General features: G+C 43.3%; 1 protein-coding gene across 3 annotated transcripts in view; it reads right to left on the bottom strand.

Annotated features, from left to right (window-relative positions):
* ANKRD11 (ankyrin repeat domain containing 11) overlaps positions 1–13,403 on the bottom strand; it is a 200,830-nt gene that overhangs the window by 71,042 nt on the left and 116,385 nt on the right. Inside the window, exon 3 of one of the 3 annotated variants that reach the window (XM_073583604.1) lies at positions 336–499. The exons of the other annotated variants lie outside the window; for them this stretch is intronic. The gene's annotated coding sequence lies outside the window, so the exon portion shown is untranslated. The remainder of the gene's footprint in view (positions 1–335; positions 500–13,403) is intronic. 3 annotated transcript variants of the gene reach the window in all.

Here is a 13,403-nt window from a genome sequence, read left to right on the forward strand (position 1 = left end):
TGCGTATGGAACCATGTAGCTGCAGACTGGTCAGAGCCCATGTAGATTCTGGTCAACCATCGAAAGTCTGCAAAGAGCACGAAACCTAAAGAACTGGACCGTGGGGCAATGGAAGCAGGTGACCTAACCTGACTAATCATGCATTTCCCCAGGTGATGACATGTAGCCGGCCATCCACATGGTATTGGGTGGGAGGTGGAGTTTGGGAGAGACGGCACCAAGATGCACTATTGGACACACAATCTGGGCAATCATGTTAAGGTGACATGCACCACTGACCTAAAATATTGTATAGACCAAGCACCTCATCCTTCATAAAAGCAGTATTCCCCAACCTTGGTAATGCCTTTGATACACAGCAGTAAACTTGTAGGGACGTGGGACAGTTCAAGATGATTACTTCTCCAAATTGCATTCACTGCAAATTTATGCACTACAATTTCTGTGATCACCCTTGGAAACCTAATATTCTGTGTTCAACTCCAAGCTATAAAAGACCCTAAAAAACAAAACAAAATCCCCATTAGCGCAAAAAAAAAATAAATAAATAAATTGTACGGTATATTTGTCAAAAATAAAAAAGGAAAAAAAATATTCTATACTAATGCAAATAAATGTATTGATGGTGTAGGGCAAATCCATGCCACCCCCCCAAAAAGAAAAAAGCAGCTTAAACCGTTGTTATACAAGTAGAGTAGCCGCCACGAACAAGAGCGCTCACTCAGTTTCTGCCTTGCTTCACGTGTAAATGCAGCATAGATTTTGAGCATGAAAGCTGCCCCAAAAACCAACATGAAAATCTCTAGTATCATTTTCGTTAGATAAGACTGGCTCACATTTCCTCTGAAAACCTCCCAGAGCGACCTTGGAATTTAAATGAGGCAATTTGGTGTGCAGAGATCCCCGGTCTCACTCGCTCGCCTGCTCCAATCCCCCACGCACTGAACACTGCAGGAAATAAGGCACCAGAGCTGCTCAGTTTACATGCACCACAGTGTAGAACATACATGGACAAAGTCTCTGCAATCATAAAACCAGGCAACGGTGGTGGAGGCGAGACAGGCGTGTTACCGAGCCATCCATTCAGAATAAAGCTCTGGCCTAAACATGTATTTTTCTCTGGGTGAGAAAAACACCATCCAACTTGCCCCGATACCGTTCAGCAGAAAACGTATTAGTGAGCCGCGAATGCTTTGCACGCAGGAAGGATTGCAGAGGTCTTTGCTTATTCTGGTTCAGTATCCTGGCAACTGGAAGGCCATCAGTCTTGTGATCTGTGAAAATTAATTTCATTATCTCTTTTCTTACACCATAGCAGCAAGAGGAGAAGCCAAATAACCCAAGAGTGCATAGTGATGATTAACCTTGCAAAATGTCACAAAAAAAAAACAAAAAACCCCAAAGCCTCTAACCTTAAATTGGAAAATGTACCTAGGAAGCGTAGGTAACCCATTTAGTTGATCCTATGGATGTGTGTGGTATCAGCTTCACAAGCCACTGGCAGAATGTTTATGAATGCACTGGAAACAGACTACAAAAAACACTTGATTAAAGTGGCCCCAATCTGCCAACAATCTGATATGAATGGGGGTCTCTCGAAAACATAAAAGATCATGCTAGGCCCCATTCTGACAATCACAGACTACACGAAAGGGATTTGGGCCACACAAACCCAACATAAGATGCACCAGCGATCCCGACCAGCGATATGACACGGTCAGGATTGCTGGTGCATCGCTAAGTGGTCGCTAGTGAGCTGCCAAACAGGCAGATCTCACCAGCGACATCGCAGGGGTCGGGGGTCGCTACTTACCTGTCAAGACGAGGCGATCCTGACGTCCTCCCGCGTCCACGAGTCGCTCGTCTCCACTGCAGGAAGCTGACGACGAGAAACGGTCGAGGACGTTCTCACGCGATCAGCGATAACCAGCGGGGGAGCGGTCGGAGGTAAGTATCAGATATAGTGATATCGCTAGCTATATCGCTATAACGTCACAAAAACCAGTGATGTTATAGCGATATCGCTAGCTATATCGCTTAGTGTGACAGGCCCTTTAAACTACATATACAGTCATATAGGGAACACAGCCCTGCAGTATAGTTTGTACTTTCGTAGCTTTTCAGCAAGCTTCTCAATGCACCATAGGGGAATGTCACAAGATTTTCTCTCCATCTGACAAAAGCGGTTTAATTTTTCTGATCTAAATGGGATTCATTTCTCAGGTGAGGTGGGGGTTCTCCATCATGTTAGTCCATCCAAAATGGACTACACTTGTATGTCATCTGAGTGCAGTCCGATGTTTCCTATGGCCAATAAGGGTGTGTGCACACGCTGCGGAATGGTCTGCGGATTTTTCAGCGCGCATTTAGTAAAAATTTGCAGGTAGATCCGCAGGTCAGAAGACCTGCAGTTAATCTGCGGATTAGCCTGCGGTTTTGCCCTGCGGTTTATCACCTCTACAGTGGAGCATATGGCAAACCGCAGCAGAATCCGCAGAAAGAATTGACACGACAATTCTTTCTGCGGATTTGAAACCGCAGCAAATCCGCGCGGAAAATTCCGCAGCATCTGCACTGCAGTTTCCATTTTCCATTCATTTTAATGGTACTGTATAACACAGCTAATTCTGCGGCTGTTCCGCAGGGCCAAATCCGCTGCGAATCTGCAGCGTGTGCACACACCCTTAGACTTGCACTGCAGATTTCAATCTGACATAGGCACATGAAAACCAAAGCTAGCACTGGTCCGATATAACCGGTCATGTGCATGAGCCCTTACAGTGGTTAAGCAGTCAACGCACACTTCGCCTCCTGAATCAAGCGAGCAGTACCTGAAGTGAGCGTGCACAGTGTGGGCGAGCTCATCCTGCTTTGCATATGCAGCTGTCCCAAAAACTATTTTATAGAGGTGATTTCTATAGGGTCCAAGTGCTCTATATGACTGTATAAGAGGAGATTTGAGGTTGACCGACTCCTTTTAAAGCTTAAGTTTCACTGATCAAGGTCATGTGCGCCCCCCCAATGCTGAAGTTTGCTTTAGTTGTTCCTGTATCTAAATGTTCAAGCCTATCACGGATGATGTAGGGTATGTGCAGACTTTCAGGCAACACTGCGGGTTGGACGCTGCATACTCGTGGAGCGTCTAAGCAGAGTCGAAATGTTACAGCATAGTGGATGGGATTCAAGAAATCCCATATCCACTATGCGTCAGACTCCTGTGGCTCACCCGCAGAGAATGACATGTGGTGCATCTTTCCAAACCACATGCCAATTTCTCTGGCGGAGACGCTAGTCTCCGCCAGAGAAATTTCACCAATAGAATGTTTTGGACACGGTGAATATGCACTCTTCAGGGTACACATGCAGATTCACCAGACATAATAGACGGCTGCGCTTTGGATGCAGCAAACATGCGCTGAGTACAAAGCGCTGCCACTTCCGGATCATCTGCCCAAACCAAAAGAGTCCTTTGGGGTGAGCTTATTAATAGTAAACTGAAGTGTTAGGCTTTTTTTTCACACCTAATAAAGGGGTATTTTCATCTTCAAGATCCTACACTAATATGTAGTAGGTGTAATAGTGATATTAGCACATACCCCCAATTTGGAAATGTAGTAAAGTTTCTGATTCATTATGTCTTTCCTCATGTGCAGGCATTGCAGAACCTTGCTTACAACCAATGATATAGTGACAGCTAGGTGGCATCCATGGTTAAGACCACAAGCTAGCTAAGGTCCTCCAATACCTGTACATGAAGAAAAACATTGTGAATCAGAAAAACTATACTACATTTTTAAGTGGAGGTATTTTATTAATAGTATTTTTATTACCCCTATTACATATTGGAATTGGATCTTGGAGATGGGAATACCCGTTTAAACACCAGGACAATTTTCATCTCTCGCTTTCATTTTTTTGCCATTTCTTCCAAGAGCCATAGCTTCTTTTTCCGTCCACATAGCTGTGTGATGGCTTTTCTTTTTGCCGGACAAGTGCTTTTGAATGACCCCATTAATTTTATCATGTGATACATTGTAAAGGAGGGGGGTTCCCAGTGGAAAAAAAAAAAAGTGCAATTTCTTTTCTTTCAGGGGCAGTGGGGGTTACTTACCACGTTCAATACAGGGCCGTGGAGTTGTCAAGCCAAACCTCCGACTCCTTAATTTCTGACCCCACAGCACTGAGAATGTGCATAAAGTGCAGCACAGATTCATCTCAACTAAAAGTCAAGATCCTACAACCGGCAATAGAACAGGACATTTCATAACTTGCCCAAATTCTTAAAATTTTTTACAGTGCCACTGAACTACTGTATCCAATGATTACATATTTTAGGAGTCTGAATTGGTCCATTGTATACAAACTCCACAGCCCTGGTTCAATATACAGTAAACGTGACTGGGCAAAAAGACTCTCCCGGTCAGTACGATTGTGCAGCTACCAATTATGTATTGTTTATGTGTGGATTTTTAATGTGATAAAGTGGTGGGGAAAAAAAAAAAGGGGGGGGGGGGACCAAAAAACCAAAGGAATAAAAAAAACCATAAATTGCGAGGGTCGTTAGTTTGCGGAACCTGTATCGGTTTAATTTTTTTTTTTTTTTTTTCGGGATATGGGGCTGTCTAAGGATTTTTTTTTTTGCGCCCGGAGCGGACGTTTCTAATTATACCATTTGGGGGAAAAACAAAAAGGTATGAACTGGGATAAACTGGTGTGCGTGCAGCATATAAACACACACTTGTCCACTGAACAGAAAAAAAGTTGAAAAAAAATAAAAAAAGACAGACCAGACAATGATTAAACACCATGCAGTAAATAAATAGCATAGTGCATAAATATATACAGTAAGTAGGTAACATTTATTTATCAAAAAAAAATGCCAAAGCTATCCCACCTCTACACGGTGACTGTAATTGGGACAGGGCCAACGCTAATATTAAAAACCTTACAGTTTATCAAGTGACATTCAGGTAGATGAGGGCGGAGAGGGACTGCGCCCAACTAGAGGACACAGCCATGGGAGACCACATCAACAAAATGCCCAGCTCAAAGGAAAGGCGGCCACCCCTTTATATGCACAGGATGCCAACAGACAGAACGCAAGAGGTATGAACTGGGATATAAACTGGTGTGCATGCAGTGTGTGAGCACAGCGTCACACTTAGCCACGGAACAGAAAAAAATGGACAAAGGCTTTTACTTTTTTGATCAAAAACATGGTAACTAAGGACCGTATATTTTTACGCTTTGTGCTATTTATTTACTGCGGGGCATTTAATTATGTTTGTCTTTGGTTAATACCATTTTGTTTTCTTTTTAATTCCAACGTTGTGGCGCCTTAAATTTTGATCGATCGGAATTAGTAGTGCAGCAATACCAAATGTGTATTTGTTTTATTTTTAAATGGGAGTATTTTAAGCTGTTTACATTTTCTTCATTTTTCTCTTTTTAAAGCATTTAGGCTGCGTTCACACGTCACGGTTTTTAACGCGCGTTTTTGCCACGAAAACAAAAAAAAACAGCATCCCATGCATTCCTATGGGATTCCGCAATGCTGTGCTAATGCTGCAGATTTTCCCGAGGCAGAATCGCGTCACAGAAAAATCCGCAGCATGCACATTAATTTTGCGTAATCGCGGGGATTCCGCCCACATAGGAATGCATTATTCTGCTTACTTTCCACATGTGGCTGTGCCTACCATGTGAAAAGTAAGAAGAACATTTGCGGATGGTACCCACAGTCCGGAGGAGAGTAGACTGTCCTCCGGGCTCTGGGTACCATAATCCCTGTAAAAAATAGAATTAAAAAAAAAAAAATATATAAAATCGGGTTATATTCACCTTCTGGCGTCCCGTGCAGCCTTCCAGCGATGCTCCTGTTCCCAGTAATGCCTTGCGAGGCCTTTGATGACGTCGCGGTCTCGCGATACTGTAGCGGTCCCTATTCCTCACGTTACTGGGCATTACTGGGAACAGGAGCATCGCTGAGGCCCGGGAAGGCTGCGTGGGACGCCGGAAGGTGAATATAACCCGGATTTTTTATTTATTATTTTTAACATTAGATCTTTTTACTACTGATGCTGCATAGGCAGCCTCAATAGTAAAAAGTTGGTCACACTCGTCAAACACTATGTTTGATAAGTGTGACCAACCTGTCAATCAGTTCTCCAAGCGATGCTATAGATCGCTTGGAAAAAAAAGCTAGCATTCTGCAAGCCAATTACGCTTGCAAATCGCTAGTTTTTCCTTGGGAAAATCGCGGGAATTTAAAATGCGATTTTCCCACGGGAATTCCGCAACGTGTGCACATAGCCTTAGTCATCTTCAGGGACTTGAAGCTGCGATAGTCCAATCTCTTTTGCTATATAGCAGCGCTACAGCACTGATCCGTATAGTGAAAATCAAGGTCTCCCATGAACGCCGCCTTTCACAGGAGAATAGTCTTGATAAGCACAGAGGTCTTGAGCAGCCCGCAATCATGTCATGGGAGCACTGATGAGTGCGTCGAATTAACTCAATCTAAGTCAGAGGGATTTAACTGGCGACCGCTGTGGGCAAAGCTCCGCATCCCCCACGGCTGTTAAAGGCACATGATGGCTAATTAAATCAGCCATCATCTGTTGGCTCAACATGCGAACCCACATCAGAGGCAGGGAGGGACATAACGTATGACTTAACTGTGCATCATACGTAGTGAGGGGGTTGCTCTATGCACCTCCACTTTGACAAGGTGAGCAGCTGCAAAGAGAAAACTTCATTTTTTTCCCCCCTGTGGCCACATCTTCATTAAGCCTGACATACACGATTTAAGTGTCATTTACCTGTAGATTACCCTTATAATCAGCAGCTGTATAGTGTTTCTGGCATCAAAAGGTTCTAATCCTTGTAAATGTATATTGGAGAAAGGACAAAAAAAAATTAAACACCTTTTAGTCACTTGTAGAAATTACTTTGAAAACCCCAATATTAACTTTTTTTTCTGTATCCCTGTTAAGCACAATCTGCAAACCATAAACTCATCCCACCCCCAAAAGTAAAGAGCGATGAGATTTACTCTAACAAACATCATGCGGCCTCCAGATCACTTGCACCAGAGGTGCGGCATAATGAATAAACCTCTGTAAAGGAGAAAATGTGTTTTTGCTTTAATGCAATCCACAGAAGAGCTTCAGGAAAAAAAGGAAAAAAAAAAAAACAACACTCCCGGCAGGCATGCAAAGGCCTGACTGGAGTCAATTACTGAAAAATGTGGGGAATTGCTGCCTAGCGTGTTCCACACAGGCTACCGAAAATAGACCAGAAAAACAAATAGTGTGCGAGTGTGTAGGCTCTTAGTGTAAAAACCTACTCCCATGTTAGACGCTGAACACGTATCGCGATCTGTGGAAACACAACTGTGTGGCAGCCTGCCATCCGCTGCCTGCAAGTTCATGGGAGAGGGACAAGAACCTACAGCACAAGGAATAACAGTATCCAAAGATATTCTGACAAATCATTCAGACCACAGATCCTCAAACACATTTGTCTTCACTGCGGATATTTGGGAGAAGTCAGTCTCACCCCCACCTCCGTTCTTATAGAAGTAAAATCCAGCTGGAAAGAATATAGGATGCACTCTCCTATCTACAGAGTGTACAAATTTTAATATAAAAAGTAATCGTTGAGTTGAAATACACTGATCATTAATGAACTCTTAAGATTTGAACTGCTGGGCTGCTGTACGATACCAAGCACACATGGGGCTCAGACACATTGCTCCCAATACAGGATTAGGCGCTCCACATTTTTGTAGGCCTTCTGGAGTTCTGGAAATTTAAAAAAAAACAAAAAAAAAAAAAAAAAAAAAAAACACAGAAATGTAACCCATAATGCTGCTCTTCGACACGATCACCCAGCGAAGAAGCATTTCCTAGATCGCGGAAACGTTTACATGGAACGATTGTTGGTAATGAGAGAGCTAGTATATCGATCATAGAAGGTTAATATTTGGAAGGAACCTAAATAGTAGTGTCTAACCCACTGCTAAATGCAGGAGTCACTAAATCATCCCAGACAGATGTCTGTCCACCCTCTGGGCCAAGACTTCCGTTGAAGGAGAACTTACCACTTCTCATGGCAGCCTGTTCCACTCATTGTTTACCCGCACAGTCAATAACTTTTTTTATTATCTAATCTGTATCTTCTCACTTTCATTTTCATTCCATTGCTCCTCATGTTTCCATAGAGAACTCTGGAAAGGCTTGTTTACTACAAAACCATGCAGGCTCTGCTTAATTACTGTAATCTTATTTAAATACTTGCATACATTCAGTTTAATAATTCTTTCAAATATCTTTCCTGGTATAGCAGTAAGGCTTACAGGCCTGCAGTTTCCTGGCTCCATCTTTCCTATTTTTTGTAGATCGGGACAAAATTTGCCCTTCTTCAATCTTCTGGGAATTCTCCTTGAGGCCGTCTAATTATCTAATCAGTATTATGCTGCATCGGGGAGGCCGGAAGATTAACATTGACTTCACAGACCAAAAGATACTTTGTAGGCCTTCACTAGGAAAACTGGATACTTCTGATATCATTTTTTTTAACTATCCCATGCATATGTGCAATGTGAACTCACAACAAGGTCACGCTCACACAAATTTCACATCTCTTGGACAAAACAAGTCTGCAAATCCATACAATCAGTATCGTCCCGGACAGGTCCAGGATCTATCTACCCTAAAAAGTAGCACTGTTACATGTTAATAAAAAGCCTTCAAGTGTACCCAAAAATTGATTAGGAAGAAAAAAAAAAAATAAAATAAAAAAAGGGGTTGTCCACTACCTTATACTCACCTGTAGTGCCAGCACTGACTCACAGGGATTGCGCAACATTATGTCACGCTAACCCTGCAGCCAATCGGCTGGCGCTGAAATCTCCCCTCCTCCTATGGCTGCAAGATCCAGAAAAAGTGTCAGCTGCGGCAGCTCTCACTTCCTCCGAATGTTTTGATGTATGCACTGCACAGGATGGGCGAGTGAAGGAGCTGATTAGTTTGTCATGTGAGCCTCGGGGAGAGCTAGTGAAGACACCACTAGAATGGTACGAGCGGCGAGTATAAATATTTTACTGGGGTAATGACAGGAACCGAGAAGGGGTTGTTTGAGAGGCGGACAGTCCCTTTAAGAATGTCTGTACATGAAACTGCAGGACATCTAACAACCCTTGGAATATAAAGTTAGGGCTATACTAAGGCTACATTCACACATCTGTGTTTACTCTCATCAAAAGTCAATGGCTAAATGAACCATTGAGAAGTGAATGGAGGTCTGAAGTATACACAGCGTTTCATTAGCTGTATGCCGATCCCCATAGACATTAGTGGCAGAGTTTGATTCACAATATGGATAAAAATAGGACACGCTCAGTCTCATGGATCGGTTACAATGGATGAATAAGGACCAATGAAAGTATGGGTCTGGTCTCTATGTGGTCCGAGGAAGAAAAAAAAAAAATCTAAAACAGACAGAAGTGATCAGAAAAGTGAATCATGAAGCAAAAATGTCAAACCGCAAACCTTCCTACTGAATATAACATCCAATACTAAAAGTAGGTGAGGGTACATAGACCCAGGGTTTCACAATTGCTTCTCCACACAAGGTGAATGCTACACAGATTAAAGGACACCTGTAACCTGTGGGTGCAGCAATACAGGTGGTGACATAATATTGCTTTCTTCCTCCGACCATTCTTTAATCTTCCCATCCCCCCAGTTTGAGGCTCGGCTTCTGTACTCAAACCACCCCCTCTCTCTGAAGCACAATGCTGGATCGTGTTGCTCTTCACATCAAGGCTCGGATCCTATTACCTCACTCAATGCAGCTTTTGAATAAAGCAGAACAGCTTATTCATGATGGGGGAGAGATGCGGCAAAGGGCCTGTACAATACTAACTGACAGGCTGGCTTCAAGAACACATTGTGGACGGCATGAAACAATGTCCTATCGAGACCTCGGGTTACAAAAGGAGTTTACATTTGCTTTTTCTAAAGGTTTCAAGATAAAGATGTAATAGTACACTGTACAAAACAATGGCTATCATATGCTACACAGAAACATACAGGAATACTAGGTTACCAGTGTGTTTTATCTGGCTGAATAGCATCAGCCGCAAACAGTGAATTCCCATTACCAAAATCCAACCCCAGTGCATTTGGGAGAAAGCTTCATTCTGACACGGGACTTTGTACACCAGGCCTTAAAATTTCACATTCGCGTTTTGTGGGCTGGCAGCCAGTGGGTCTCCTCACCCAAACTTAGGGTCTCTAACGGTTGTAAGTTTGGGTCGTGATACCTGCAGGTCACTCAAATGCACCAGTCTGAACTCGGTCTTTAGTGCTTATTACTAAATTAGATTATCAAAAAGTTCATTTATTTCAGTTCAGTACAGAAAGTGAAACTCGTATTATATAGAGTCATTACAGAGGGATCTATTTCACGTGTTAATTTCTTTTAATGTTGATGATTATGGCTTACAGCCAATCAAAACCCAAATGTCATCTCAGTAAATTTGAATTAAAAAAAAAAAAAAGACATCTGCAAAGGCTTCCTAAGTGTTTAGAAAGGTCCCTTAAGCCCCCGTTACACACTGCGATATCGCTAGCAATATCGCTGTAAAGTCACCGATTTTGTGACGTTGCGATATTGCTAGCGATATCGCTGCATGTGATACTTACCTCCGACCGGCTCCCCCGCTGGTTATCGCTGATCGCACAAGAAGCTCCTGGACCATTCCTGTGGAGCCGGGCGGGAGGACGCAGGATCGCCGCGTCTGACAGGTAAGTAGCGATCCCCGTCCCCAGCGATGTCGCTGGTGAGATCTGCCTGTGTGGCAGATCACTAGCGACCACCTAGCGATGCACCAGCGATCCTGACTACGTCATATCGCTGGTCGGGATCGCTGGTGCATCGCTAGGTGTAACGGTAACCTTAGTCTGTTTCAGCAGCTCCACAATCATGGGGAAGACTGCTGACTTGACAGATGTCCAGAAGGCAGCCACTGACACACTCCACAAGGAGGGGAAGCCACAAAAGTTCATAGGTAAAGAAGCCAGCTGTTCACAGAGTGCTGTATACAAGCATATTAATGGAAAGTCGAGTGGAAGGAAAAAGTGTGGTAGAAAAAGGTGCAAAAGCAGCCGGGATAACCGCAGCCTTGAAAGGATTGTTAAAAGGCCATTCAAAAGGGAGTGGACTGCTGCTGGAGTCATTGCTTCACACCACACACAGACGTATCCAGGGGTTCCATGACAATTGTGTACAAGATAATTGTGTACGGACAATTGTGTACAGAAAATTGTGTACAGGCCAATTGTGTCCAAGGACAATTGTGTCCAAGGACAATTGTGTCCAAGGACAATTGTGTCCAAGGACAATTGTGTCCAAGGACAATTGTGTACAAGGACAATTGTGTACAAGGACAATTGTGTACAAGGACAATTGTGTACAAGGACAATTGTGTACAGGGCAATCGCCTTGTACACAATTGCCTTGTACACAATTGTCATTGTACACAATTGGCCTGTACACAATAGTCCGTACACAATTATCTTGTACACAATTGTCCTGTCACCGTATCCAGGACATGGACTACAAGTGTCGCATTCCTTGTGTCAAGGCACTCATGACTAGTAGACGCCGCCAGAAGCGTCTTACCTGGGCCAAGGAGAAAAAGAACTGGACTGTTGTCTGTGGTCCAAGGTGTTTTCAGGTGAAAGTAAATTTTGGATTTCATTTGGAAATCAAGGTCCCAGAGTCTGGAGGAAGAGTGGGGAGCCCACAATCCAAGCTGCTGGAGGTCTAGTGTGAAGTCTCCACAATCAGTGATGGTTTGGGGAGCCATGTCATCTGCTGGTGTACGTCCACTGTGTTTTATCAAGACCAAAGTCAGCGCAGCCGTCTACCAGGACATTTTAGAGCACTTCATGCTTTCCTCTGCCGACAAGCTTTCTGGAGATGGAAATTTCATTCTCCAGCAGGACTTGGCCCCTGTCCACACTGCCAAAAGTACCAATACCTGGTGTAAAAAAAAAAAAAGCAGTGTCACTGTGCTCGATTGGCAGCAAAGTTGCCAGACCTTAACCCCATAGAGAATCTATGGAGCATTGTCAAGAGGAAGATGAGAGACCAGACCAAACAATGCAGATGAGCTGAAGGCTGCTATCAAAGCAACCTGAGCTTCCGTAACCCCTCAGCAGTGCCACAGGCTGATCGCCTCCATGCCACGCCGCATTGATGCAGTAATTGATGCAAAAGGAGCCCCGACCAAGTATTGAGTGCATTTACTGAACATACATTTCAGTAGGACAACATTTCGGATTTTAAAATGATTTTTCAAGCTGGTGTTATAAAGTACCGTATTCTAATTTACTGAGATAATGACTTTTGGGTTTTCATTGGCTGTAAGCCATAATCATCAACATTAACAGAAATAAACACTTGGAATAGATCATTGTGTGTAATGACTTTATATAGTATATGAGTTTCACTTTTTGTACTAGAGAACTGAAATAAATTCAATTTTTTGATAACATTCTAATTTAGTGAGAAGCTCCTGTATATACCAGTCACTCAGCTCTCATTTACCAGCTTGAACATGGAGGCAGACGGGGCTGCAGCTGGACTTCCTCTTCCTGCTCAATGCGACAGGAGGCGGGGACAGTGACGCCATCACTGATTAGGCGCCGGCGTCACATGACAACAGCACAGGAGCCCTGGAGACGGAGCGCCGAGATGGAAGGGGAGTATAAGCGTTTTAATAAGGGGGCCAAGTAAGGGGTATGAGAGGAAGTTGGCCATGCAGTGGACAACTTCATTAATAACGTTTCCCACATGTGTACTTGACATCGGCCTAATTTTTTTTTAACTTTTTTTTTTTGTTAAGAAGTTACAAGTGTTAAAAGTTGATCAGCAATTTCTCATTTTTACAACACTTTTTTTTGGGGGGGAACCACATGTTTGTTGTGACTTTGAGAGACCTATATATGAGAGAAAATACCCAAAAGTGACACCGTTCTAAAAACTGCACCCCTCAAAACCACATTCAAGAATTTTAACAAACCTTCAGGTACATCACAAAAGTTAATGCAATGTGGAAGGACACAGCAAACACAGGCTTTCACGTGTGCCTGCTACTTAATGGAATGAATATTCACTTCCATGGGCATGTAGAACACGGAATATTCATTCCCTTTAGCTGTGGGCACACATGAAAGTCCTACAGCTGCAGGAAGCCAGTAGCTGATGCTACTGTGCCCGCTTCTCAAGAGCAATTAATACTCACTGCTCTCCATGCACATAGTCCCGGCGTGGGGAGCAGTGAGTATAAGGCCTGTTTCACACTTCCGTTTTTTCAAATCCGTCAAAAT

The sequence above is a fragment of the Dendrobates tinctorius genome, unplaced genomic scaffold, assembly GCF_039654945.1.
Source record: "Dendrobates tinctorius isolate UK_male_01 unplaced genomic scaffold, ASM3965494v1 ptg000009l, whole genome shotgun sequence".
In the NCBI taxonomy this organism is placed as follows: Eukaryota; Metazoa; Chordata; class Amphibia; order Anura; family Dendrobatidae; genus Dendrobates; species Dendrobates tinctorius.